Below are 27,713 nucleotides of genomic sequence, written 5' to 3' on the forward strand. Positions count from 1 at the left end.
ACAGAAAAGATGCTGGGGAGCTGTCTTTAGGGAAGGGGCCTCACCAGAGTTCACTGCTGCAAAGCCCCAGATGGATGCCAGGGCAGGACCCTGACTAGCTAATTAAGCACTAACCGTTCACAGCATGGCTGTAATTATGCTCACTCTTACCTGGAACAGCCAGGAGCATACTCTTTTTCTGCTCACTGGCTCAGTTTTCCAAGACTTCAAGTCACTGTGGGTGTTGAATTTTCCTAAATTCATCTGCATGTGATAAGACCACAACCCTTGCCTTATTGCCCAGCAGCATGGACTTCCTCACTTTCCAGACCCCTGAGCAAAGCTCCCTGATCTGGTCCAAATCAGGTCAGATCTACACTCAGCCAACTGGGAGGCCCCTTCACAGCTTGTGAGCAGCCCTGTGGGCCTGAAATGTGCCTGTCTTTGTCAAATTGCCAAGGCAGGAAAAAACTGGAATCTGGGTCCTAAGAGACTGGGAACCCCAGGGTGCCCTTGGTCAGGACGTGAAGGCCACCTTTAGCCTCAGAGTCAGACCACCTGGATTAAGAACCTGACTCTGCAACTTTATACTCTGGGCTTGTTATGTTCCCTCTCTGTGCATTAGTTTTCCCCATTTGCAAGTTGGAATAGTAACAGTGCCCACCTACTTGTTCCAATGAATTGTTTGCAAAGCACCTGGAACACTTCCTGGCCCAGAATTGAAGCTTGAGGAAGTTGAGCAAAATTTTTATCTACTAGTCATTCATTGCCCAAGGCACAGTGGTCAGGAAGGGACTGAATCAGAGCCCAGCATGGCACTTTTGGAAGCGTCTCAGGTGACTGTGGTATGAGTCAGAATTGGCAGCAGGCCCTGCACAGCCTTCTCAAACCACAACAGAGTTTTGTTTATGTCTGACTCCACCCCAGCCTGGGACCCCCAAAAGGGCAACAGGCAACACCACCTCCTATTCCTGGAAGCTGACGGGAGTTGGTGTTCGGGAAGTGTTTGCTGAAGACAAGACTGTATTTGCTGTAAGGTCAGCTCAGTGTCCCTTTCTCAGAGAACCTCCCATCAGAGAGGCTGCTGTGGCCAAGCCTCTCAACCTGACTCGTTCCTTCTGAATAAGGCACCGCTAGGGCCCCAGCACCTTTCAGCTTTGCTCCTAGCCACTGCTAGAGGCCACCCTGTCATTGCTCCTCAGTGCCTGGCACACTGATTACCCGCACTTGACTCCTGGGGAGCAAAGTCTGCCCAGCATTGAGGTCCACAGTCGGGCCCTGCAGAGGAAGCATGTGCAGGTGTCCTGGGTAGCAGAGAGCTCAAGGGCACAGAGCCCACCAGGAATTTGGGCTCCAGCTGCCTGACCCCAGCCTGTGGGGCTTCCTCTCCTAACACAGGAGAAGCGCAGCTCCCCCCCCCCACCCCCAACTTCTACTCCAGGCATCTTGAATCTGGCCCTCAGAGCTCTCCTGCCAGCCAAAAGCGTGTCAGGAGCCATCTGCTGCCTGAGCTGGTGGCAGCTGCTGGGGACATGCTTGCATACATATGAATTGATGTTGTTTTGCCTCGTGATAATATCTTCAGTTGAGCAAGGGGAGATATGCTAAATTATTCAGAGGTTACATGGACCTGAGGAAGGCAGGTCCGTGTAACCCTGACAGCCCAGGGGAAGCAACAGGGAAAGGCTTAGAGACAAGCAGGCCTGGGCCTGAGGAGGAGGAGTTGTATTGTGGCCCCAGGATGCAGTGCCTGTGAGAGCACCAGGCCCACTTCCCTGATGACACCAAAGCTGGGGTGGCCCTCAGCAGAGGTGGCAGAGGTGGTCCATTGAGGTGACTCTTCCCCTCAACTCCACATTGGAACTTTTTCCTCGAGACAATACTACAGCTCCCATGTAAGGAGTCAGGCTACGTCCTTACATTATCTTATTTAATTGCCACCAAAACCCCTTAAAGCAAGGCAGGAATTAGTTCTGGGTCCAGATGGGAAGTGGCAGCTCCAGTGAGGGTAACTCTCCATGGTCACCAAGCTGCTGGGTTGGAGCCAGGATGGGGACCTTTGGCACAGGGTGGGGACAAGTGCATCGTGTGCTGTCTTCTTATCAAGGTTGTGGCCTCAGTGGGATGGAGGGATCACGGCAGCACCCTTTTTTAGAGCGGCAGAGCCCCTGGAGACTGGCAAACCCCGCGTGTCCTGGAGTGCTCTTGGGAAGTGCATATGGAACATGTGGGCCACCCAGGAACCCCAAATGGGCATTTCAGTCACAGCTTTGTCCCCATATGACGCTGGTCCAACATCTCACTTCTAAACCTTCCTGCAAGAGAGGAAGATGGAGAGTACAATGAGATCTCTTTGGGAAAGGAAACTCTGAACCACCTGGGGCACTTGTGGGATGCCGATCCCCAGGCTCTCCTGAGACCCAGGAAACTGCTGTTGTCACCAGTTTCTCCCTGAGATGATTCATGTGAACCCCAAAGTTGAGGTCACTGCTTTTAGATGAGCTGACCCTAAGGTAATGTTCTTTAACTGATCAAGGAGTCAATCCATCAGCTCCTTCCAAGAGAAGAGCTTCACCATACCAGAGGCAGAGTCTCCTGCAGCACCAGGAGGCCTGCTCACATGGCCCCTGCCCACAAGCTGGAGCCACAGAAGACACTCGCACCACATTTACAACCACACACACACACACCCCATACATACCACCCATTCACACACCAACAACACAACTCATACAAACACCACACACACACTACCATGTTTACACACTACATGCAAACCACACAATCCACACACACCCCACTCACACAACACACACACCACACACACATCACACATACACCCACAAACACATTCACGTCATACTACACACATCCTACCACCCATTCACACATATCCTACACACACACCCCCAGATTACATGAGTAAGTCCAGCCCAAATAGGGATGCTCTTAATTCACTGGCCCCATCACATTCTGAGGTGCTTAAGCAGAGCAGCAGGGAGAGCTGGTCAGGTCTCAGCAGGGACTGAAAAAGGTGAGGGGCCTTCAGAGCCTGCTCCTCTGCCCTTGTAAGTCTCCTGTCTGGCCACTGATGGTGCCACCCACTTCCCTTGGAAGGTAGGCAGCGAAAGTGACTCCACCCCTGAATTTAGTAAGTGAAGGGCCACGTCTATGCGAAGCATCATTCGTCACCTCACAACCCCTAACAGGAATCCGGAAATCAGATCCCTGAATGAGGAAGGCATGAGCAAAGCCCACACCCGGTGAACCCCTGGGGGGGGGGGCGCAAAAATAAACCTTGGCGGTTTCCAGGCACAGATTTGGGGGTCATTTGTCACCATAGCATTATCTACCCTATCCCGCTGCTATACTACACCTAAAAGCCAAACCACCGCAAAGGTTAAATTCACTGTGCCTTGACAAGTCGTGTAATTTGTGTGTGTGTGTGTGTGTGTGTGTGTGTGTGTGTGTGTGTGTGTATAGAGGCTCTTTAGTAAGAGGTGAGGATTCTGCTGCTTCTGAGAATCCTTTCAGCCCAGTGCCCACTGATGCTGCAAAGCCTTGCTGAAAAACAAGTATCAAAAAACGATCACACAACATCGAGCTGTAAAAATGCTTCGCTTGTGAGTGACAAGAGTGCCTTTGTATCTTTCTCCCTGCTCCCTACTCCCCACCCCCTTGGAAGGAGCACAGGCTCAGCGAAGGTGATCGCTCCCAAACGTGAACAAATGGGACTGGGACTGAGAACACTCCATTTCTTGATTTTTAGCCCTCCCTCCACTTTTCACACCCATCTCTTTGAAAAGCTGAAAGCCACGCACAGATGTAAGGAGCTGTTTTCCTCCGCGTGGTTACAGCCCCGCCCCTCTGTTCCCATGGCAGCCGGCGCACTCGGCGCGCACTCCTCGCGCTGCACTCTGTCTGGCTCCTTGTCTGGCTCTCCCAACTGGGCCGTGAATGGCTCACGGGCAGGCCCCCGCCCTTCCTTCTTGCATCCTGGGCACCTGGCTCAGCACCTGGCCCGCCGTAGGTGCTCAGTGGCTGGTGGGTGGGCAGGTGCATGTGTGGAAAGACAGAGCCAGAGGAGAGAGGTGGGGAGGGCGCCGGGGAGGAGAAACCTGGGGGCTTGAGAGTGGCACCATAGGAAAGCATTTCTCAACACCCACTGTATACAAGTCACAATCGAAGCTCTGGGGGGAAAGTCTAGACTCACAAAATGTACTTACCAGTTTACAAACACCTTGATATACGTTGTTTTGGAAACTACTCAGTACCTGGGTGTAAGTCAACTGTACGGAAATTATCCTGTTTTGAGAGTGGATGTACAAAGTTTACGTGAGGTTGTAAAAAGGGCAGCGGCCTTGAACTGCTCGGAGTCCTGGCTCTTCCCCCAGCCAGCTGTGCAGGCTTTGGAAGCCTCAGCATCCTGCTTTATAAAAGGAGGGGGCGGCTCTGTAACTGCACAATTATGGCAGTGTCCTCTCCTGGGCTGCTTCATTCACTCAATAAGAGGTGAGCAGCTGCCCCAGGTCTGAGGGCAGTCTCAGGCCTGGGGGGTAAGCTGGACCAGGGAACAGTGCAGAGACCAGGACTGCCTCATCTGTGTCCACAGAGGATGTCCTCCAGGCCCACCTCAAAGACATGCAGTAGGTACATTCAGGAGCAAAGGATGAGCAGCCTGCATGAGCCTAGTGTCCAGAAATCCCAAGTGCTCAAGAGCCTGTGGGCTGAGGATTAAATCTGAGCCACGGGATTAAGGATTAAATCTGAGCCAGGGGAAGGGGATAGCTGTGTGGACAGCAGCTAAGGTCGTTACTGAGAGCACTGTAGGACTTGGCCTGAGAAGAATATCTATCGCTGGTGTTTTCACTCTGTCCTTGACCTCACAGTAACCACAGGACAAGAGGGCACTTGACACAAACCTGCCCTGTCTTCAGTCAACAGCACACATTCATTGAATACCTACTATGCACCAGGCTCCATTCTAAGCTCTGGAGAAACAGCATTGGATAGAAATCCCTGCCTTTATATTTGTGTTCTAGTGAAGGACAGAGACAATTAACAAGGAATAAATTATTAAAGAGCACATAGGATGAAAAGCAGGACTGCTTTGAGACAAGGGATAGGAAGCACCTAAATAGGGTGATAAAAGATGGCTGATATCGAGGAGATGACATTGGAGCAAAGATGGAGTGGGCCAAGTGGAAATTCAGGGAAAGAGCACTTAAGGACAAAAGGCCCAGGTGAAAGGAAAAGGGGGGAGGAAAGGGAATGGAGAAGTGGAGGAGTCACATCACTCTGTTTTGGAAATTCTGTTTGGAAATTCTCCTGTTTCCAGGAGAAGCCACCTTGGAGAAGACAGCTCATGGTTGCCTTTAGCCAAACCCAGACCTCACTAGGCTGGTGCTGACAGTTCATGCATTGGTTTCTCTGGAAAAACCCAAAGACACAGCTCCCAGAGGTGAGGTCACACCCAGCTTGTCTTTGAATGACTCTACAACAAAATATAGAACCAAACTTCTTAATGGGATTGAGGGGTCCAAGATGGCCTCTGTCTCTGCCTGTCTCTCCCCACATGCCTCACTTTAGGAATCCAGCTCTATCGATCTACAGGATACTCTTTGTCACCTCCATATTTTTGCACATGCTGTTTCCTCTGCCAGAAGAACTGTCTGCTTCCCTTCCCTGGGAGACAAGGCAAAAGGGACCCATTCCTCATCTGTCCCTCCTGCCCTGTCTGTGCCCTGCGGCTCCCTCTGCTTCCTTATCAGTGATTCCCTGTCTCTGGCTCCCTCCTCTCAAGGATAGCAACCTCCCAAGAGCAGGGGTCTATTTCCTTCCTTTGCACACAGGCGTCTGGCATCATTGAACATCTGGTTGAACATCTGGAGGAAAGGAGGCAGGTTGCTAGTTCACTGATTCTAGGATCAAATTTAAGGGCAGAGAGGAACCTCGGAGGGAAGTGGAACAGGAGATGAGGGCAGGAGGTGGCCACTCAGAGGGAACAAGCTAGAAGCTGGCACTGTGGGAGTCCACAGGCCAGTGACTTGCAAGGTACAGCCAACCTCACTGTCTTGCTGTTTAATTAGGAGCCTGAGAGCTCCCACTGCTCCGTCCTTGACATTCCTGATGGTTGAAGTGTGGTTCCTCCACTTAGGGAGAATGACACATCTCTGGTCCTCAGTTGGGTCTTTTTACACCTATGATCATTCAGTTCTCATAACAATACTATCATGGGAAGATTCTGTTTTGGTTTTTCTTGGGTTTTGGTGCTGGGAATCAAATGCAGGGCCTAAAGCATGTGAAGCGCTCTGCCACCGAGCTACACCCGCAGCCCAACAAAAGGGAGATTCTTATTCTCACTTTACAGATGAGAAAAATGAAAAACGAAGGTCAAGTCCTTGCCCACAGTCACACCCATTGCTGGACAGAGCAGCATCAACTGCAAAGATCATCTCCTCTACTTCTGCCTTCCACACTTGATAAGACCTGGCCCACATTTAAAAAAAAAAAAAAAAAAAAAAGTTTACTTTTGGCCTCTAGTTTGCTTCTGGTTGGATGCTCATTTCACTACAGGCTGTTCCTCCTAGCAGATTTCTCTCCCAGGAGCCTGTGTGCCTTTGCTTGTGAGTTCTTCTACTGGTCCTTGCAGCTCCCTTTCTTGAGCTTTTGCTCTTCTTGGTTGTTTCAAGATCTTTACTAAAGTCCACACATTTACAGTTCTCCAGGCCAGGCCTGTGCTAGAGGCCAGGGTTATAGGGAGGACCCTGCCCCTGAGGGGCTCCAGGCCTCTTTGTGGTCTCTAACAGCAACCACATACCTGACTGGCTCCCAGGGACAGCAGGGGCCAGGACAGAGATGCAGGCAGAAATGTGTGGCGGCTTATTCAGAAAATGAGGTGATTCCTCCCCACACACATACACACTCCCCCCCGACTTTTTTCCCTTTCTTCCTCTTTTCTTCTCCCCTTCTTACCTAAATGTGGTAGACTTGTCTCCTTAACAGAGGCCTAGAAGGGTGGGGGCCTAGGAGGATGAGCAGTAACAGGTGCAGGGGTACAAATGGAGAGGAGGACTCTAGCACAGCGGGTAACTATGGATGACAGCAATTAATTACATATTTCAAGATTGCAAGTTGAGAGGAGTTTGAATGTTCCCAACACAAAGAAATGACAACTGTTTCAGATGATGGATATGCTAATTACTGTGATCTGATCATTACACTTTGTATACATGTATTAAAATGTCGCACTGTACCTCACAAATATGTACAATTATTATGGGGCAATTAAGATAAACATATATATCTTAAAATAATTTCTTCAATGTTTTTATTTGCCAAGGCCCTCTTAGACTTCAGGAGAATAGACAGTCTCTTGGGCTTGGATGAGAGATCTGGAGGAAACGGCAGAAAAGTAGCAGCGATGTTTCTCACCCGGGCTAAGGTCCTTTAGGCTGATGGAAGGAAGAGGTGAAAGGTCAGCTCAGGACTCTATTTCCAAACTGAGCCCCTGAGATGTGGCAAGATCCCAGTGGGTGATGGGCTGTGAGAAGAGGGAGCCTGGTCATGTTTCCCTGGGAGGCACCAAGTTGTGGGGCAGATGTAGGCCAAGGTGACTAGAGCTCTCCTTCACTCCAAAATCATCCAGAGTAAAGTAAGTCCACAGAGAGTCCCATGAATCCAAATCTAATAAATGCCAGGGTTCCACCATTGGGAACATGGGGCCTCTCCTGGGTTCTCCTGGCTTCTGCCCAGGAACCGCTCCACAGACAGTTGCAAACACAGACAAGGAGGACTGGTAGCTGTACATGCCTGGGTCTGGGCACTGGGTAGGAGTTCTTTCCCCTCTACCTCCCTCTCAGACACAATGGAATGTTCCCAACACAAAGGAATGACAACTGTTTGAGGTGATGGATACGCCAATTACCTGATCTGATCATTATACTTCGTATACATGTATTAAAATGTCACACTGTACCGCACAAATATGTACAATTACTATGGGGCAATTGAAATAAACATATATGTTTTTAAATAATTAAAGAAAGACAGAGGAAGACCCTGAAATGATTAAAATCAAATTGCTTGCAATTTCTTGGTGGAATTGGAGTTCCAGATGAAAATGTAAAAATTAGAGCAAATAAAGTTATTTTGCTTGTTCACCTGAGTCAGAGACGGGCAAAAATGATATGGAAGCAGGGAAAAGGGTCACAGAGATTGCACTGGGTGTTTGGGTGATATGATTAACAAAGGCTTCCTGGAGGAGGTGACCACGGTTCTTGGCATGTATGCCAATTAAAATTTCCACTAGTGTCAGATGTTGTTGTTCTAAGACACATCTCCGTGCCAGAGAGGTGAAGCCAAACATGTCTTGGATACTCAAAGTCCTGTGCAAACTTCTCAGGGGGCTTCTCAGAGCCTGGATGCTTAGGATTAACTGTGTCAAGGTAGCAAATCCCTTGCAACCTACAGGAGCTGGCTGGACGTTGTTTTCTGCAGATGCCCTGTCTGGCCAGCAGGGGGAGGAAGCTCACCATGGCCCAGTGTACAGTGGGCTTTGCTGGAGCCCCAGGATGAAAGGCAGAAGGAAGCCCAGAGGGCTGAGAGACTGCTGGAATTTATTAGCCATCTAGGGAGTGGGCACCTTTGTGAGCACTAGACCAACTCCTGGGTGTTCGCCCTCCATCCCTCAGCCCTGGGTCCAGCCTCTAGACAGTTCTTCCAGGTGCTTCCCAAGCCTTCTGCCCATGTAACTGGGCAGACAGGTAGGGGCTGATGGCCCGCCACAGTTTCCAGAGCACCTTGGGATGACTGGGTAGTGGGACTGGCCTCTGAGCCTGTGGAACTTTCCAGGCCTGTGAGCTAAGGGAAGATCTCCAATATCTCAGTCACATAAAATGGCAGATGTCAACAAATAAAGGCAAAGATGACTATTGTATTAATTGAACAGAGATCAATCCAAATGTCATCTAATATTACTACTAATAATAATAAATTGCAGACCCGCCATATACTGAAGGGTTATTTAGCCATGAAAAACCCCGTCTTCAAGGAATAGTTAATGACAAGGGACAGGACTCACTTGTGCTAGTTCTCCATTTGGCTTTCCAGAATTATGCTCTGCCCTGGCCTGGAGGTTGACCCCAGTAGTCTACATCACCCTAACTTGGCCCTGTGATTGCAAACTGGGTTCAGCCAATGGGAGACACTGGTGGGAACTGGAAGGGTGGGGAGAGAGCTGGGCTGGGATATATCTGCTCCTGTCTCTGCCTGTCTCAGAGCCTCCAGCTCTGAGCTCCCACTAGGCAGCCCCATCTGGATTCTGGTGCCACTTTTTTTGCCCTTGCTCCTTGGGTCCTATGGCTGATAACAGCTTCCTGCTCTTGCCAGCTCCTGGATGCCTCAGCACCCTTTGTTACTCTTCTGAAACTTGCCCACGTATCTGAAAACCATGCTTCACTAAATGGCTCTTCATTTGGACATCAGTATGAATCTTGTCTCCTGCCAGGACTCGGACCAGCTCACATGTTAAGCAAAAAGAAAAGAATACAGAAGCATTTTTTTCAGAAAAAAAAAGGCCTGATGCTTTATCTGTATTATTCCACTGAACCCTCACAGCAATGCAGAGAAATGCAGCCAAAAGCAACGTTGATACCAGATTCAAATTTAGAAAGCGTTTGAAGAATAGTCTAATAATGTCTCTGTGGAAGGCAAAGAATATACTGACAAAGGACAAGGGAGAAGGCACCCTAGACATTTATTCAATTTAAAAATTACCATAAGTTACTACAGCGTTGTACTTTTTAAAATTCATAATACCTTCACCTTTTATAAATGTGCTTCTGATTAAACGAGGACGAGGAGGTGGTGGTGGAGGGACAGGTGGGGGAGGCAGGCAGCTTGGTAAAGTAGGCCACATGAGCTCAGATGACCTGGTTTTCCCCTAAGCCAAATTCCTACCCAACTCAGAGTGGGAGGAGCTGACTTCTCAGAATCCCTGCTCTCCCGCTGAATGGCCTCAGTTTTCTAATCTGTAAAATGGTTATATGGATGCATGCCTTGTGGGTCACTGTGCAGCCTGATGGAATCAGTGGGTACGTGAAGTGTCCAGCCCTACAGAGAGGTCACCGTGGGGACCCAGGAAATGTGAATCTCCCTTCCTGCCCCTTCCACCACATCCAGGTGGGGACACCACTGCTCTGGCTGCATGGCAAAGGAGAAAAGAGGGGGTGAGACAGAAGCTTCATCTGGTGACTCAGGGCTGGCTTACCTGTGGCCTTTCACAAGCAGCGGACAAATCCATGAATGAACAAATGAATCTTCTGCCCAGAGTTACCGCCCAGGCCAGGTCATAGCTGACTCTTCTTAGCCTCTTCCCTTTCTCCAAAGTATCTTTATTCTCTATCTCCTCTGATTTGATTTTTTTACTACCATGTATGAAATCTCTGTGGATTTGATAGCTTACAATAGCACACATTAATTACTTCTCAGCTCCTGGGTCCTTTCTGGTTGGGGACCCACCAGGCTGCAGTCTCAGCAGAGGCTAGACTGGTGTCTCAGTGCCTCAGCGCAGACCTGCGTTTGGCCCCAGAGTCTCCCAGATTCAAGTTGTTGGAAGAATGCATGGCCTTGCACGTGCAGGACCAAGAGCCATGCTTTCTTGCTGGCTATCAGCTAGTGCTCCTCTCTGGTTTCCTGCCACAAAGTCCTCTCTCAACATAGCCGCTTCTTCAAAGTCAGCACAAAAGAGTCTCTTGCTCACTCAAGTTGGCTTAGAGCCGTGTGTGTGTGTGTGTGTGTGTGTGTATAAAATCAATTTTCCATATGACACAGTCTAACCCAGGGTTGACGGTCCATCGCCTTTGCCATATCCTGTTGGTTAGAAGCAAGCCCCAGGTTCCTCCCCAACCCAAGTACAGAGGGTGGGAGCTCCACAGGGCATAACACAGTGGGGGTCTCGTTAGGATGTGCCCTCCACACCTGTCCCCCTGGAGTCCTGCCATCTGCTGGATTAAGAACAAACAGATATTTTCCTGCAAAGGGAGCTATTTGCGTTTTTACCCTTCCATTCAGGAAATCATTTCTTAACCCCAGATATTTGTGATGACATCAGGTATCTTCACAGTGTTTTTTGATGGTCTCCTTTGGAGGCATGGAAGGTGGTGTCACTACTAGAAGCCTTCACACCCTTCAGATGCACTACTCAACCGGCCACTTGCTAGGCATGTCCATTCATTCATTCATTGTATGTCTTTCCTCTGCTGGGTGCTTAGCACTGTGCCATACAGATAATGCTATGGATCTTTTCCTTGGTTACCCACTGATTTACTTCTTCTTCCCCCCCCCAACTTTTGTTGAGTAAAAAAGAAAAATGTTGTTTTTGAGTCAGGGTATGTACTCAACAGCAAACAACATAGAACCCAACAGTGGATTAAATGTATAAATGACTTATTTTAGTCACCTAAAAAGAAATTTCTGAGTAGGCAGCCATGGGCAGGGGAGGTGATTGTTCCAAGCTCCTCCTTGTTCCAGCACCTAACATTTTAGTCCTCATGATCACAAGACTGCTGCTGCCTCACCAGGCATTACATCCACATTTCACACAGGAAGAATAGGGAAAGCAAAGAGACTTGCCTTTGCCCTCCCCATGGACTTTCATCTACATCAGATTTAGCCAAGAACTTGATCACAAGGTCACCAGTAACTCCAAGAACACTGGGGAAGCAATTTTTTTTTTTTAAGTTGGGCACATCGTCAGCCTGAACAAAGTCAAGTTTCTATTAGTAGGAAGACAGGGGAGTAGATTTGGGGTAGGTCACCAGCAGGACCACTCTGAAAAATCAGGCCAAATCTCCATGGTCTCTGAAGGCTGACTGCTCTGCAGTGATGGCATTTGATGCTTTCTGGGTCCTCGTTGACAGGCTATGCCGATGCGAGAGTGCTCTTGGTCTATTTTTCCAGAAAGATGTTATCTAAAAAAGTTAGCTGCTCTAAAATGGAACTGACGGCAGCTCTGCCCATCGGCCTTTCCTTCCGGAGCTCTCTGGTAGATGGCAAGGGATCTCCAAGCCACGCCAGATGCAATGAGATGTTAACTGCAAACTAGGCTGTAGGGTAGAGAGCTTTTATAAAAAGTGTGTGCAAACAGAGAGAGGACAATTTGCAGGAGCAGGACCTGTCCACCTTCCCTCCACGCCTCTCTCCCACTTGGCCCAGGGACAGCACTGGCAGGAGAATGGGAGTGAGAGGAAGGGAGAATCCAGGGTTTTCTCTCTCCCTTTCTCTGTTTGGTCATGTCCCCACCACAGCCCCATTGTGACTCCAGCTCCTGTCCAAAAATCTGCTGTGGTTTTAACTTAGCGAGGCGACCCTGGGCCCCGGGGACAGCACCTTTCCTCTGGCCCTCCAGCCCAGGGCTGGTGGTGACTGACATGGATCTCTGGGTTCTTTGTTGGGCTCCTCAGTCTCCATCTACTGGGTAACCAAGTTCCGCCTCAGCGCCCTTCTGCTTTAAATACACTCCAGCGGTTTGGAGTCCTGGTTAGATCCTGACTCATACAGACAGCACCATAAACACTCAAACACCCATCACTTAGCTTTAACAATGATTACATTCTGCCACACTTGCTTCATCTATTTTTACATTTGTGGGAAAAAAAAAAGTCTCAGGCATCACAATGTTGCTGAATGATTTCATCCTGGGTCTCTAAAAAATAGGGACAGTTCCTTACATAACAAGCACATTAAATCGTTCACACACCTGTGTTTACATATTAACATCCCCAACAAAATTATCTAAAGTTCTGTATAGCTGTCTAATTCCAAATCTATATTCCAGTGCTCCCAAATGTCCCAGAGATGACTATTTTACAGTTGGATGGTTTAAATGGGGATTTAAGCAAGGTCCACACATTGCATCTAGTAGATACCTATCTTGAGCATCTTTTAATTTCCAACAGTCCTCCCATCAGAAGGTGTGTGTGTGTGTGTGTGTGTGTGTGTGTGTGTGTGTGTGTGTGTGTGTGGCTTTGCTGGCACACTAACATCTGGGTCCTAGACTTGGGCTGCTCCTGTTCCTACTGTTTCTCACAGAGTCCCTTAAACAAATGTTTCCACAGCATCCCTCACAGGGGACAGACCCAGCCCTCCCTTTCCCTGATCCCTGGAAACTTGAAGCTGATAGTACTGCACACCTGAAATCCCAGGGCTCTGAAAGCTGAGGCAAGAGGACAGCAAGGTCAAAGCCAGTCTCAGCAACTTAGCGAGGCCCAAGCAACTCAGCAAGACCCTTTCCCTAAATAAAATATTAAAAAGGGCTGAGACTGGGCTGGGGCTATAGCTCAGTGGTGAAGCACTTGCCTTGCAAGTGTGAGGCACTGGGTTCCATCCTCAGCACCATATAAAAATAATTAAAGATGTTGTTTAAAAAAAGGTGGGGGGATGTGATTCAGTGGTTAAGCGCCCCTAGGTTCAATTCCTAGTACCCAAAAAATTAAAAATAAAAACAAAAACCCTCCAAGCCATTGCACCACAGCTTGGTGCCAACTTTTATTTTGTCGACCTTTGTTTAGATTTTCCCTAATATTTTATGGACCCACATGGAGATAAGAATAAAGCCTGTGTGGCTGGGGCTATAGCTCAGTGGTAGAACGCTTGCTTTGCACGGGGGAGTCAGTAGGTTTGATCTTCAGCACCATATAAAAAATAAATAAATAAAATAAAGTTATTTAAAAGATGTTTAAAAAAAGGGCTGGGGTTGTGGCTCAGCGGTAGAGCGCTCACCTAGCACATGCAAGGCGCTGGGTTCAATCCTCAGCACCACATAAAAATAAATAAATAAAATACTGGGTCCAACTACAACTAAAAAAATATTCTTAAAAAAAGTTTAAAAAAAAAAAAGAACGAAGCTTTTTAATGAGTCTCAATCTCAAAGGACCTTAAAGATTGTCTACTCTAAACTTTGCTTTTTCATTTTTATGGTTTTACAACTTGCATAAGTGGTATATCACTGCCCATAGTACAGATGAGAAGAGAGGCCCAGAGAAGCAAAACAATTTGATCAAGGGTGCACAGCAGGCACCATGGCAGGTGGGCTTCCCCTTGGACCATGCCCCTCTCTCTTCCCATCTTCCCATGGCACCTGGTCCTGTGTTACCAGATGTAAAAACTGCCCGTAAGTGCCGGTCCCTAACAGTTATATACGACCCTGGGAAACTGTGGCTGTGCAGAGGTAGCTATTGAAAGCTGACAATTGGTGGTTCCTGGCTAAAAATCCTACTCTATACTCCAAACCCTTTGAATTTGGGGGGAAATAAGCCTTTGATGATGACTAATAGAGTCACCCAGATATTCATAGGAAAACCAAGAAAATGTCAAAATGCACTACACTTTTAAAATCATCCTGACAGAAAGCAGATTGGTGGTGGCCATGCCTGGGGGCCAGAGTAAGGAGGAGTCACTGGTGAATGGGTCCCGTGATGAAATGGGGGTGATGCAGATGTGTGGGGACCAGACAGAGATGGTGGTTACACAACACTGGGAACCTCCTAAATGACACTGGATTGTTCACTTTCAAATGGTTAATTTTATGTTATGTGGATTTCACCCCAATAAAAATAGATATGCTGTGCTTAACCAGTTTCAGTGTCCCAACTCGGCTCTGCTAAACCCAGCACACCCAGCCTTGCCACCATCTCAGACCACATAAGTTGAACAGAGTTGGGGGAGCACTATGTAGGGGAGTATTAGGGATTCCTCGCTTAGTCAAGGAGAGCCCTGCGGAGAGTCGCCCTTCCAGATGATGGGCACCTGTCAGAGGCTGCTGCTGAGCTGGGGAGAGGCTGTGGGCGGGGTGAAGATCACAAGCAAGCAGCCCACATGCCTCAGAGGTATCCCCAAGTTTTGGGGGACAGTATGTGTCCTGAGCTGTCCTCTCAGCACTTCCCCACAGGAGAGCCCACCCTAGGCACAGGGACTCCAGCTGTCAGTGGGAACTGAGAGGAGGCAAAGGTGGGGCCCGGATGCCCCCTCGGGAGATGGCATTGGACATCTGCCATCCCGAGAACAGCCATCAAGAACCCACAAAACCCACAGAAGAGGCTGCAATCAAACAGCCCAGTGAAGATTCTCATCCCTCCCCCATCCTTCCCAAATCCTCCAGTAGAAAGGGGCCAAAAGGTGAGAGAAGCTGGGTATGGTGGTGTGTGCCTATGATCCCAGATACCAGGGAGACCAAGGCAGGAGCAGGGGAGGATCTCCTTTGGAGCCCAGCCTGGGCAACACAGGAGGACCCCATCTAAAAATATGCATAGGGGGCTGGGGGTGTGGCTCAAGCGGTTGCGCGCTCGCCTGGCATGCGTGCGGCCCGGGTTCGATCCTCAGCACCACATACAAACAAAGATGTTGTGTCCGCCGAGAACTAAAAAATAAATATTAAAAAAATAAATAAATAAAAATATGCATAGCTCAGAGGCATCAGGGCTGGGGATGTAGATCAGAGGCAGGGTATTTGCCTAGCATGCACACAGCCCTGGGTTTGATCCCCAGTACCATAAATAAATAAATAAATAAATAAATGTGAGAGAGATGAAGAACAGCCACACTCTGCCTCATCCCAGGCCTCTTTAGAGGCAGACTGGTGCACAGGATGCACAGGAAGTGGACATTACATCTGGTTCAAAGCATGAAGCTTAGACTGCACTGGAGGGCTTGGTTTTTTTGTTGCTGTTGTTTGTTTTGATTTTTGAAACAACCAAAGAGCTTGGGATCAGCCAAGGTTTTGCTACAGATTATGAAAACGAGATTTGATATCTATCTACAAAATACGTATAGACTAAACAAAATAATTTCACGTTTGTGCCCCATGGAGTTCAAACTATTAAGTAAATTGTTTCATATGAGTCTCTGCAAACATATATAAATAATTGGCTAACAGCCATCAAAGTTGAGTGTTATCAAAATGTCATCTATGCCATGGGTGTGACCTAAATCCTGGAAGGAGTCTGTTCCCTCACTGGTCTCTTGTAAATTTACTCTTGTAAATTTTACTTTCTATCTACCAGCCAATTCATAGCCTAGTTTTACCAAACTTGACATTCTTAGGACCTACATTGATTACAAGTAGGGCTTTGATGTGTTTATTCTCTTTTCCCTTTTTCTTTCCCTGCTTCTCCATTTTGGTACTGAAGAACATTGCATCTTATTTCACTGAACCCCCACCGCTACACTAGGAGATAGGTATTATTCTTCCATTTTACAGATGAGGAATCTGAGGATCAGAGAAATGATTTGCTAAGAAGCAGCAGAGCTGGGTTTGGCAACCAAGCCAGCCAACTCTGGGAATGAGGCTGCTGTACTCCTTCCAAAGCTGCCTCCTGAAAATGGGATCCAGGTCACGCTGCTGGGAGATGATAAAACAAGAGCGTGATGAGACAGAGATCTGTTCCGTTGGAGACACCCTGAAAGGTGTTGCACAGAACGGGGAGCTGAAGCCAGGCCTTGAAAGACAAATGGATACTCATTAGATCCCGAGGAGGAAGGAGGAAAACAGAAGGGCATTCAAAGAGGAGGGAACCTGGAAGGAATCCCACAGGGGCAGGAAGGAAGGGCAGAGCTAGGGCTGTGGCAAGTTCTCTGAGCATTTTCTGTGCAAGTGTCTTCATTTTTTCTCTTTTTTTTGGGGGGGGGTGTGTACCAGGGATTGAACCTAGGGACACTCAACCACTGAGCCACATCCCCAGCCCTATTTTGTATTTTATTTAGAGACAGGGTCTCACTGAGTTGCTTAGTGTCTCACCATTGCTGAGGCTGGCTTTGAATTTGCAATCCTCCTGCCTCAGCCTCCCAAGCCCCTGGAATTACAGGCATGTGCCCATCTTTTTTCTTCTCTTTTCTTTTCTTTCTTTCTCTCTCTCTCTCCCTCTCTCTTTTTGTTTTTTGAGTGCTCGGGATGAGACCCAAAGCTTTGCACATGTTAGACCCATGCTCTGCCGATGAGCTACACCTCCAGCCATGTAAGTGAATCTTGTCTACACTTCTTTCAAAAGAGTATGTTTGCATCTGTGGTAGGCCAAGGGGTCTTTGCCTCTCTGCAGGCCATAAGAGGTGCATTGTCTGTAGATTTTAAAAATTATAATAATAAAATTACTTGGCACGGATCGAATTGTGTTCCTCCAAAATTCATAAGTTGAGTCACCCAACCTCCAAATGGACTGTATTTGGAGATAGGAGCTTTATGGAGGTAGATGGGGTTAGAAGAGCAAGAGCCTGACCTGAGAGGATTAGAGTCCTTACACAGAGACAGAAGTGAAATGATCTCTGCCATGTGAGGACACAACAAGAAGGCAGCCATCTGCAAGCCAGGAAGATTGCCCTTACCAGAAACCGAATTTGCCAACACCTTGATCTTGGACCACCCAGCCTCCAGAACTGTAAAAAATAAATACATGTTGCCTAAGTCATCCGGTATTTGCTGTTTTGTCATAGCAGCCCAAGCTAAGACAGGCATGGATGTGCTTTTTATTATCAGCATTCTTCAGTTATTTTAAACAATCCCAGTAATAAATTACTACTTTCTGCAGCCCAGACCACTCCCATCACTCCCGTTCTTGCTACATCACTTGTTGACATGACTATGGGTAAGACCATTTGGGGCTGAAGGGATAGCTCAGTGGTGGGAGCACCTGCTTTGCACGTTCAAGGTCCTGGATTCAATTCCCAGCACAGAAAAAATAAAAAAAGAGAGAGTATTATCTGGACATTATGGTACACACTGTCGCCCAGCTACTCAGGAAGCTGAAGCAGGAGGATGGCTTGAACCTAGGAGTTCCAAATCAGCCTGGGCAACAGAGTGAGACCCCCATCTCAGGAAAGAAAAGATTACTGCAGGCATCAGCAAGAAAACAAGGGTTATTCTGTAGAATATGTGGTAAAACACCAGTGGGTAGATCTCATAATGAGTCAGCATTTATGTATTCTAAAAACTCACAAAACAGCATTAGATATTATTTAGGTATATAGACACATTAACCAAAATACAAAGACTTTCCTAGAAATACTGGATAATAAATTTAAGACAATGTTTTTTCTCTGGTTGGGAGAGTTGGAGGGGGAAAAAAAAGAGAGAGATATAGATTTTAAGGTAACATTCTATTTCTTAAGCCAGGTGGTTCATATACTATAGTCATTATAATATTCCCTGTACACTTTCTTATGTTTTAAATATTTTCTTTTTTAAAATGTTCATCAGTCAGTCAAGACACTTGCTCTCCCATGCATACTGGGGCAGCCCCCCGCCTCCCCATTAGACTGACTCTCTATTTTCTATGATCTGGATTCCCTCCTGGCCTGTAGGCATGACCTAGTTGGGCATTTTGGGGACTAGTAAGTAGTTCAGGATTTCTAAGCCCAGGTGTGGTAGGTGACAAGGCAAGGAATGTGTGACTGAGCAGGTAAGTACCCACTGAATCATGGAGAGTCTTGTGTGCCATGTTGGAGAACTTGGCTTTGTGTGAAGAAAGGAGCAACTGGACAGATCAGAGGCTTGGCAACAGGGAGACAAGGTGACTTTAGAAGCACCCCGTAATGGTGAGGGTAGGTTCTGCAGTGAGGGTAGGTGCCAAAAAGGGGTGGTCAGGAGAAACAGGGGCAAATCTAGCCCCATGGTTGGTCTACTGTAGAGTGATAGCCCATTCCAGCCAGAGGTGGAGTTCTCTTGGGTAAAAATGGAAACAGCCAGCAATTGCTATTTATAAAAATAACTACAAAGGCTTGACAACCCAGGGAGAATGCTGAAAAAGTAAATTGAGGGCTGTTGGGAAAATGCTCAGTGATTCTCATCTTCAAAGCATTTCTGAGACATGAGCTCATGAATCCTCCTTCCAGAGCCCTGAGAGAAATATAGGGAAGAAGGGAGGTGGGGGAGGGGAGGTACAGATCCTGGTGACCTCGCCAGTGCAGCAGAGACTGTCCCCTGGAGACAGGAGCAAGTATGCCTGTCAAATGCCCAGTATCCAAATGATCCCTTCTATCTGCCCCTCTACCCTGTTCCTTATGCCCCACCTGGTGAGGGGCTGGGGTATGGAGCCACAAAGGGTAGGGCAGCCACAGGAAGAACAGAGCTTCAGGCCGGGTCACAGCAACTTCCCTGGGGTTCAGATCCAGGTGATAAAGGCAAGAAAGGGAGTGGAGAAGCTGGGGGAGAGGGAAGCATGTGCTTCCTCTAAAGAAGGCCAGGAGCAGGTGATGAGCTTCCACCATGTGAATCGCACACGCCTGGAGTGTGTAAGGCATTTCCATAGAAGAAGGATCCAAGGCTGGGGGCAGGGAGCATCTCATACAGCGTCAGTGATGGAACTGGAACCCAGTTGCATGAGTGCCCTTGTCTTTGCAAACTCCTACTCACCCTAAGTTTGCGTTCTGCATCTGCTCCTCTGAAAGCCTTCCCTGGCTGCCCCCAGAGGGAAAGAGCAGTTGCCCTTCTGTGTTTCTAACAGCCCAGAGCTGACCCTTCAAGAGCATCTATCTCCCTGAGCTCCATGGTCTGTTTTATTCACTGACACTTCTCAGCCCAGGCAGGAACAAGGTTCCTCTGTCTGCTCCTAGTTCATGCTCCCCGGAATTGGCTCAATTCCTGCAAGGTAATCCGTAACAGCCTTACCCTGTGTCTCAGGTCAGCCTCCCAAGAGGGAGGGGTAGACAGGCCAGGAGCTCAAGTTAGGCAGCCACTCCTATGGCTGAGGCATAGGGCAGCCAACTTGCAGGTGTAGCTCAGTAGGTCCAGGACAAAGACCCACTATACCTATATATACATGATATGGTATGTGACAAAGAGTGCTGAACATCTGAGTCTCAGGGGCTGGAGAAGTGTCAGTGAATGAAACAGACCATGGAACTCACATTCCTGTGGGGAGATACCTGCCATTTCCCCAAATCAACAAGGTAATCCTGGCTGGCATGTGGCCCAGTGGTAGAGCCCTTGCCTAGCATGTGCAAAGGACCCGGGTTCTTTCCCCAGCCCCACAGGCACAGAAAAAAGAAAAGGGCAAATAGGGTAACCTCAGCAAGGATCCTATACTGCGAAGAAAGTAGGACAGGGACATGCAATGGGACTGACTATGGGTTTTATTAGGCAGGGGACAAACCTCTCCCAGGAGGTGATACTGGACAGTCTGGGAATTAAACTTCCGGGGACCACTCAACTTGCTAGTGTGGCAATGCTCAGAATTGGTAACATTGGGGTCTCTACTTCATGCCAAACTATACCCAGACCCAAAAGCATTGTTTAAACTTCATGGATCTGAGCATTTTCTCCAGCCTCTGTGGTGACTGGAGAAAAGATTATTTCATTGCCTTCAACAGAAGGCGTATTTGTGTGTGTACATATGCTTGAGAGAAATTTACTGAAAAGATGTGGGTACGAGACCAGCTGGCGGCCCATTCCACGCCAGCATTCTCTCTTAGCAATCTGCCCGAGAGCTCTAGTTTGCGACACTCCAATCCCGCCAGGGAGAAATAAGGTAAGAACACCCAGGGGCGCTTTGGTGCCTACCCAGGAGTGCCTCATGCCCCAGAGGGAGGGAGGTCCTAGCCTCTAAGAGAAGGGAATGAAAATATCCCAGAGAAATGGAAGGGTCAGCGCACAGATTCCATATTCAGAAATGAAAGCAGGAAATGCAGTCACAGTATCTGGGATCTCTCTCCTAGTCTCCTTCTACATAGGCCCTTTCCCAGGACCTCAATTGCTGTACCTGAGCAATGGGTGGAATTCCTTCCCTGTCTCATAGGTAAGTTTTCTAGTCAGACAAAGTGCAGGTGGTAGAGGAAGTTCTGAAATGAAAAATCATGAACTGAGAGGTTCTGAGCACCTTTATCCCTTCACCTGTCTCCTCCCTTTTTTTTCTCTCCTTCCTTTTTCCATCAATTTCTCCTGGTGGTTAATATTAAAAAAGATAAGACAACAACAATGACTTGCCAAGGTACAAGACAAGTGGGACCCCAGAATGGGAGAAGAAGGAAAAAGATATGGTGTTAGATAGGCTGAAAGTGACACCCTCTTATAGATGTCCCCATCTCATGCCCAGAAGGGACTCCTGGCAAAGGGGAATTAAGGTTTAGGTGGGCTGAAGGGTGCTAATCTGCAGAGCTGAAGATAGAGAGGCTCAAGGTAAATCACAGGGTCCTTGCAAGTGGAGTAGAGATACAGAAATGAGGCCAGGGTGGTGCTGGGAAATGACTCTACCTGCCCTTGCTGGCTTTGAAGACGGAGGAGGGGGCCATGGGCCAACAAATGGAGGTGGCCTCTGGAGCTGGAATACGAAAGGAAAGGGATTCTCCCCTCTGAGCTTCTAGAAGATACTTTGATTGTAGCCCAGGTGGAACTCCTAACTTATAGAACTGTAAAATAAGAAATTTTTATTGTTGAAGCCACCAAGTTTTGCAGTAGTTGGCTGCAGCAGCAATAGGAAACTGATACATTGAGAGGAAAGAGTTGAAAACAAGACAGAGGGGGTGGCAAGAAGCAGTGAGCTGGCCGTTCCAGGGGGCAGGAGGAGGAAGGGCAAGTTGGATACAATTCTTCAAGGGGCTGCATAGGTCTTGGGAGGGGGAGGGGGCAAAACTCCCCTTCCTGGCTGTTCTCGAATTCAGGACCAGTCACATAACTTGTGAAGCTCAGTGCAAAATGAAAATGCAGGGCCCTTGTGTAAAGCGATTAGGACACTCTGAGAGAGCAAACGGGTCTCCTCTGATCGTGCAACCCTGTGCGACTGCCAGTCACACCCCCAAGAAGCTGGCTCTGCTCATCGTTATCAGTGGCTGCTCCACCATCTCCCAGATATAGGAGTGGGTTGTTCAGGACCTCCTACATGCCCCCTCCCCACTTCCCCCACCCTGAGCCTTGGACCAGTTACCTTTAGGCCCTCTCGGTTCTCCCATAACTGACCATTGCCCTTGACCTGGGCTGTCTATATTAATGCCCAATACATATTAATGCAGGCATACCTCATTTTTATTGTGCTTTGCTTAATTATGCTTCTCAACTGGGTATGGTGGCCCATGCCTATAATCCTAACGACCTGGGAGGCTGAGACAGAGGATGACAAGTTTGAGGTCAGTCTCCACAACTTATCGGGACCCTGTCTCAAACTAAAAATAAATAAATGTGCTTCTCGGATATTGCATTTTTTTAAACAAATCAAAGGCTTGTGGCAACCCTGCATCATACAAGTCTATTGGTGCCATATTTCCAAAAGCTCAAATAACTGTGAGCATTTTTTAGCAAAATAAATAAATAAATAAAATTATTTTAAAACTTTTAACTCAAAGTATCTAAATTGTTTTCCTTAGTTATAATGCTGTTGCACAATTAGTAGGTGACAGTAGAGTGTAAATATAATTTTCAGATGCTCTGGGAAACCAAAGGAAATGTGTGACCTGTTTTATTGCAGTTTTTGCTTATTACATTATTTATTTACACATTGGTCAGGAGATGCACTGTGGTATCTCTGAAGGAGACCAGCAGCAGCCTCCCCCCATGCTCCTGCCTATCCGCCCATCCAAGTTGTGCCCTCCTGTGTTGCTCAAAGTGATCTGAGACCACTTGAATTATAGGCAGAAATCAGAAGCAGCAGAATTTTTGTCTTAGAGCAAAAGAAATGAATGTGCCATTGCTAACATGCCTGTTTCTGGAGTTTAGAATCCTAATTTATGTTCCTTCTGGCAAGACATATCTTCGCCAAACAAATATTCCTTACCAAGCAGTTTCAGGCTGTATCACCACAAGGCTGATGTGTATTTAAATTGTCCCTCTGACAAGCATTTGTGTGGGTGAAAGATTTGGCCACATTTGGCCCCACACACCCAGCCTCCATGACCACCACCGCACCAAGTCCCTGTCCCCACCAGCCCTGGACTGAGCTCTTTAACCACAGATTCCAGCTGTTTGAATCTGACGGCTTCAGCTACTTACTGGCAACACAATGGGTTGAGATGGGCCTTTGGTGCTCACTCTTCCCCAATGAGGGTAAAATTTTCTTACCATTTCCCCAAAAATCTCTGGACAATGCAGAGGAATGAGGGTCACCTTTCATAGGAAATTGCCATCTGTTATGGCTGTAGATGTAGTATCCCCCAAAAGCTCACTGTGAGACAATGCAAGGCAGTTCAAAGGAAAAATGATTGGGTTGTGAGAGTCTTAACCCAAACAGTGAATTAATCCCCCCATAGGGATTAACTGAGTGGTAACTGAAGTGGGAGGGTGTGGCCTGAGGATTGGGGCGTGGCTTTGGGTATATATTTGTATATCCAGGGGCAGCGGAGTCTTTGTCTGCTTCCTGATCACCATGATGCGAGCTGTTTCCCTCCACCACCCACTCCACCATGATGTTCAGCCTCCCTCGAGCCCTGAGGAATGGAGCCGGCCTTCTATGGACTAAGACCTCTGAAACCAGGAGCCCTCAAATAAACCTTTCCTCCTGTGTAGTTGTTCTGATCAGATCCTTTAGTCACAGCAGTGAAATAGCTCACTAAAATATCATCTCACCCCCACTTCCAGGCTGTCCCTGCCACATGACCCGTTCAGCATCAGCACTGTCTGAGCCCCTGAACGGTACAGAAAATCAGGCTGTGAACAGGAAAGGAAGAAAAGCGAGGAGGTGGGTTCCTGCCTTGCACTGGGTTAGGCATGACATGTGCTACAGTTCTGGCCAGTGAGAAAAATCTGGGAGCCTCTGGGGAAATTTTCCATCCTGGAAAAGATGCACGGAAAAAAAAGGCATCCTTGCTTTTGTTTGATATGGTCATTCCTGGGATTGTGGAGGTCATCTTACAAGCAAGAAAGGAAGCAGCTAAAGCCTGGAGTCAACTTCTCAAGAGGGAATGAGTGGGATCAGGAGAAGGGGAGGGAGGCACTCGCTTAGGGCCCAGAATTAAAGAGAGTGTCAAAATATAAGTAATTAAGATAAATTATATTCTTTTTTAATTTTTATATTTTTTTAATATTTATTTTTTAGTTGTAGTTGGACACAATTCCTTTATTTATTTATTTTTATGTGGTGCTGAGGATGGAACCCAGGGGCTCACATGTGTTAGGCCAGCGCTCTACCACTGAGCCACAACCCCAGCCCATAAATTATATTCTTTAAAAATAAAATTGGGCTGGGGATGTGGCTCAAGCCTAGCGCACTCGCCTGGCATGCACCCGGCGCTGGGCTCGATCCTTAGCACCACATAAAAATAAAATAAAAATGTTATAGAGGGTAGAGAGAGAAAAGGGAAGGGGAGGGGAGGGGGGATAGTAGAGAATAGGATAGACAGCAGAATACATCAGTCACTAGAACGACAATATGTAAATCAATGGAAGGGTAACTGATGTGATACAGCAATCTGTATACGGGGTAAAATTGGGAGTTCATAACCCACTTGAATCAAACTGTGAAATATGATATATTAAGAACTATGTAATGTTTTGAACGACCAACAATAAAAAAATAAAAAATAAAAAAATAAAAAATAAAAAAAGTCATAAAAAAATAAAAATGTTGTGTCCACCAAAAACTAAACAAATAAATAAATATTAAAAACTTCTCTCTCTCTCTTAAAAAAATAAATAAAATTAATGTTAAAAAATCCAGAATGAACAAAATATCAAAACTTCAAATCAAGACAAGGTGATTAATACTATCATACCCAGCAATATTGAAAGCTGAGCCAAAAACAAATAAAATCAGTAATACACATTCTGTCTTTATTTAAAATATTGATACTTGGTCCACTATAATTTTTGTGCTAATTTTCATCCTTTAACTTTTTCTTAAATTTTAATTACTGAATGTATTATATCTCCTTAAATCTTGTACCCAAGGCTAGGAACCCACATGCCTCTCCTTATCCTGGACCTGAGTAAAAAAGTAAAAACTCTAAAATTACTTTACCCCCAGACTTTTCATCATGTATAATAATGGAAGTTCTTATTGTTCAAGTTACTTTTAGCTGGGATTTCTGCTTCTTATAGCTCAAAGGATAATGACACATATAAGATCAGTTGGTTGCAAGTGACAGAAACCCAACTCAGTCTGACTTACATAATGAAGTAAGGTGCCATCTCACATTTCAGAGAACATGAAGTAGAATGGGCTGCAGGTAGAGGTTGACCAGAGCTCTGGCTTTGTTTCTCTCCTGTTCTACCAATATTTTTTTCTATCATCTTCAGATCTGTCGGTGTTACATAATAAAGGATTTGTCTGTTCTTGTTCAAGGTTCCTGGCACAGAGCTTCTAAAATCCTTGGAATTTTCCAAGTGATATGGGTGTTTCTGGTATTTATGATCCTCATGAATTATACCTGCATTTATATTACTGAAATGGTTTAGAATGGGGGCTGGTAACAAGAAAGACCATCCATGAGATTAGAGGATTGAGGTTTTGAGCTAGCCCAGCTGACCCTGGGTTGTGGAGGCTGGAGATTGAGTTCAACCATGTGGCCAATCTTCAACCATTCATGCTTATGTAATGAAACCCTAATGAAAACTCTGGACTGTGAAGCTTGCTGGAACTACCTGCTTGATGAACACATACATGTTGGAGTGTGATACACCCCAATTCCACAGGGAAAGAGCCCGGAAGCTCCGCATCCGGGACCCTCTTGGACCTTGCTCTATGGTTATATTCTTCATAATAAAACTACAATCATAATTAAAGGATTTCCTGATTCTGAGTTCCATGAGCCATTCTAGTGAACTAGTAAACCTGAGAGGGTCGTGAGAACCCTCCAGATTTATACCCAATTAGTTAAAAATGCAAGTGGCCTAAGATCTCATTTGGGACTGGCACCTAAAGTACAGCAGTCTTTGAGGGGTCTCTATCCTCTAATGTGTAGAGTCTGCTCTGATTCCAGGTGGGATTTGTATTTGCTTTTGTATCTGGAAAAGTCTATTGCAGTACCCCAATAGGTGCCAAAAGAGATCATATCAGAAAAAAATTTGATTTCTCCAGTCATAAAAAGACAGGCGGCAGCAATATACCTATGAATTAGTGTATTTCCAGCAAGAAAGAAACTTACCTGAAACATGGAATACACGATTTTTCCTTTGGTTTTATTGTGCTCACTTATGTCATTCTAGACCTAAAATAGCCACAAGGAGAATGTCACATGTTGATTGGCTTAACCAATCCCCTGGCAAACACAGGAATTACTATCTTTAGCTTAGATCAATCAACCTTCCCATCAAGCTCCCAAGAGTTAGAAAAGGGCTTGTCATCCTGTTATGGTTTGGATCTAGGAATAGCGCCTGAAAAGCTCATGTGTCAGGCAATGCAACAATGTTCAGAGGTGAAAATATTGGATTATGAAAGCTGTAACTTCATCAATGGGTTAATCCACCCAAGAATGCTCTGCTAGGTTAAGAACTGGGCATAGGTGGGGCCTGGCTGGAGGTGTGCCACTGGGGACTATGTCCTGTCCCTGGCTCCTCTCTTGTTCTCCCTACTTACTGGCTGCCATAAGTTGAACAATTTTCCTCCACCATGCCCTCCACCGTCATGCTCTGCCTCACTTCAGGCCCAAAGCAATGGAGTTGGCCAACCGTGAGCTGAGACTTCTGAAACCATAAGTCAAAGTAGACTTTTCCTCCTTTAAGTTGTTCTTTGCAGGTATTTTGGTCTCAGCGACAAAAAGTAAACTAACACGTGTCCCTTGACCTAGTTATTTTGAGGAGTGGTAAAAAACCAAATGAAGTTAATTTCTGATAGTAAGGGATAAGGAAATAAATAATAGAAGCTGGAGAGACTACCAACAGTTTAATGTTCCATAAGAAAGAAAATGATTCTTGTTATTAACTCTTGTGCTATGGGTGTCCTATTAAGGAATTTGGAGCCCGACCCCACAATATGTAGATCAGAGCCAACTTTTTCTTCTATCAGACGCAGAGTCTCTGATTTGATATCTAGCTCCTTGATCCACTTTGAGTTAACTTTTGTGCATGGCGAGAGGAGGGGATTCAATTTCATTTTGTTGCATATGGATTTCCAGTTTTCCCAACACCATTTGTTGAAGATGCTATCCTTCCTCCATTGCATGCTTGAAGTGATTCTGCAATCTGTATTTGGGGTAAAAATGGGAGTTCATAACCCACTTGAATCTAATGTATGAAATATGATATGTCAAGAGCTTTGTAATGTTTTGAACAACCAATAAAAAAAAAAGAAAGAAAGAAAGAAAGAAAATGACCTTAACCTGAATCCCAACTTCAATACTGATCAACTGTGGGAATACACTTGGTGCATTTTCCTATCTGGAAAAAAAGGAGATAATAATGTCTACTTGAACTGAATTGTTTATGAGGGTTAATAAAAAAAAAATGCAGTGTCTGACAAACAGCAGGTGCATAATTAACTGAATAGTGTCTGACACATAGTAGGTGCACATGTACAGTTTCTTCTCCTGGCATCCCTTAGCTGCTGAGCTCCAGGGCTGAGCAGAGCCTTTTGTCTTTGATTGGCTTGCCTGGTTCTTGGCACATGGTGAGCATTTAATAGATCCTTAGTACATGAATGGACAAGAGAGTATTCCTCTGAGTAACTGGAGCTATTTTCTTCTTCCTAATACTAAGAGTTATGCAACTGACTGTGTAGCTCATTCTTGTTTTGACACACACACACACACATACAAAAAAAAATTTAGGTAGCTAAATTTGAATTCCAACTATGACAGCTATTCGGCCTTCATTGTCTACACATCTG

At 46.5% G+C, this 27,713-nt stretch overlaps 1 long non-coding RNA gene across 1 annotated transcript; it reads right to left on the reverse strand.

Moving 5' to 3' along the window:
* Positions 1-1,895: 1,895 nt before the first annotated feature.
* Positions 1,896-25,185, reverse strand: LOC144365519 (uncharacterized). The gene is made up of 2 exons (XR_013424040.1): positions 25,059-25,185; positions 1,896-2,294 (listed from the first exon to the last, which is right to left on the reverse strand). It is a non-coding gene; the product is annotated as an uncharacterized LOC144365519 (long non-coding RNA).
* Between the last annotated feature and the right edge of the window lie 2,528 nt (positions 25,186-27,713).

The sequence above is a fragment of the Ictidomys tridecemlineatus genome, chromosome 7 (assembly GCF_052094955.1).
Source record: "Ictidomys tridecemlineatus isolate mIctTri1 chromosome 7, mIctTri1.hap1, whole genome shotgun sequence".
Lineage (NCBI taxonomy): Eukaryota > Metazoa > Chordata > Mammalia > Rodentia > Sciuridae > Ictidomys > Ictidomys tridecemlineatus.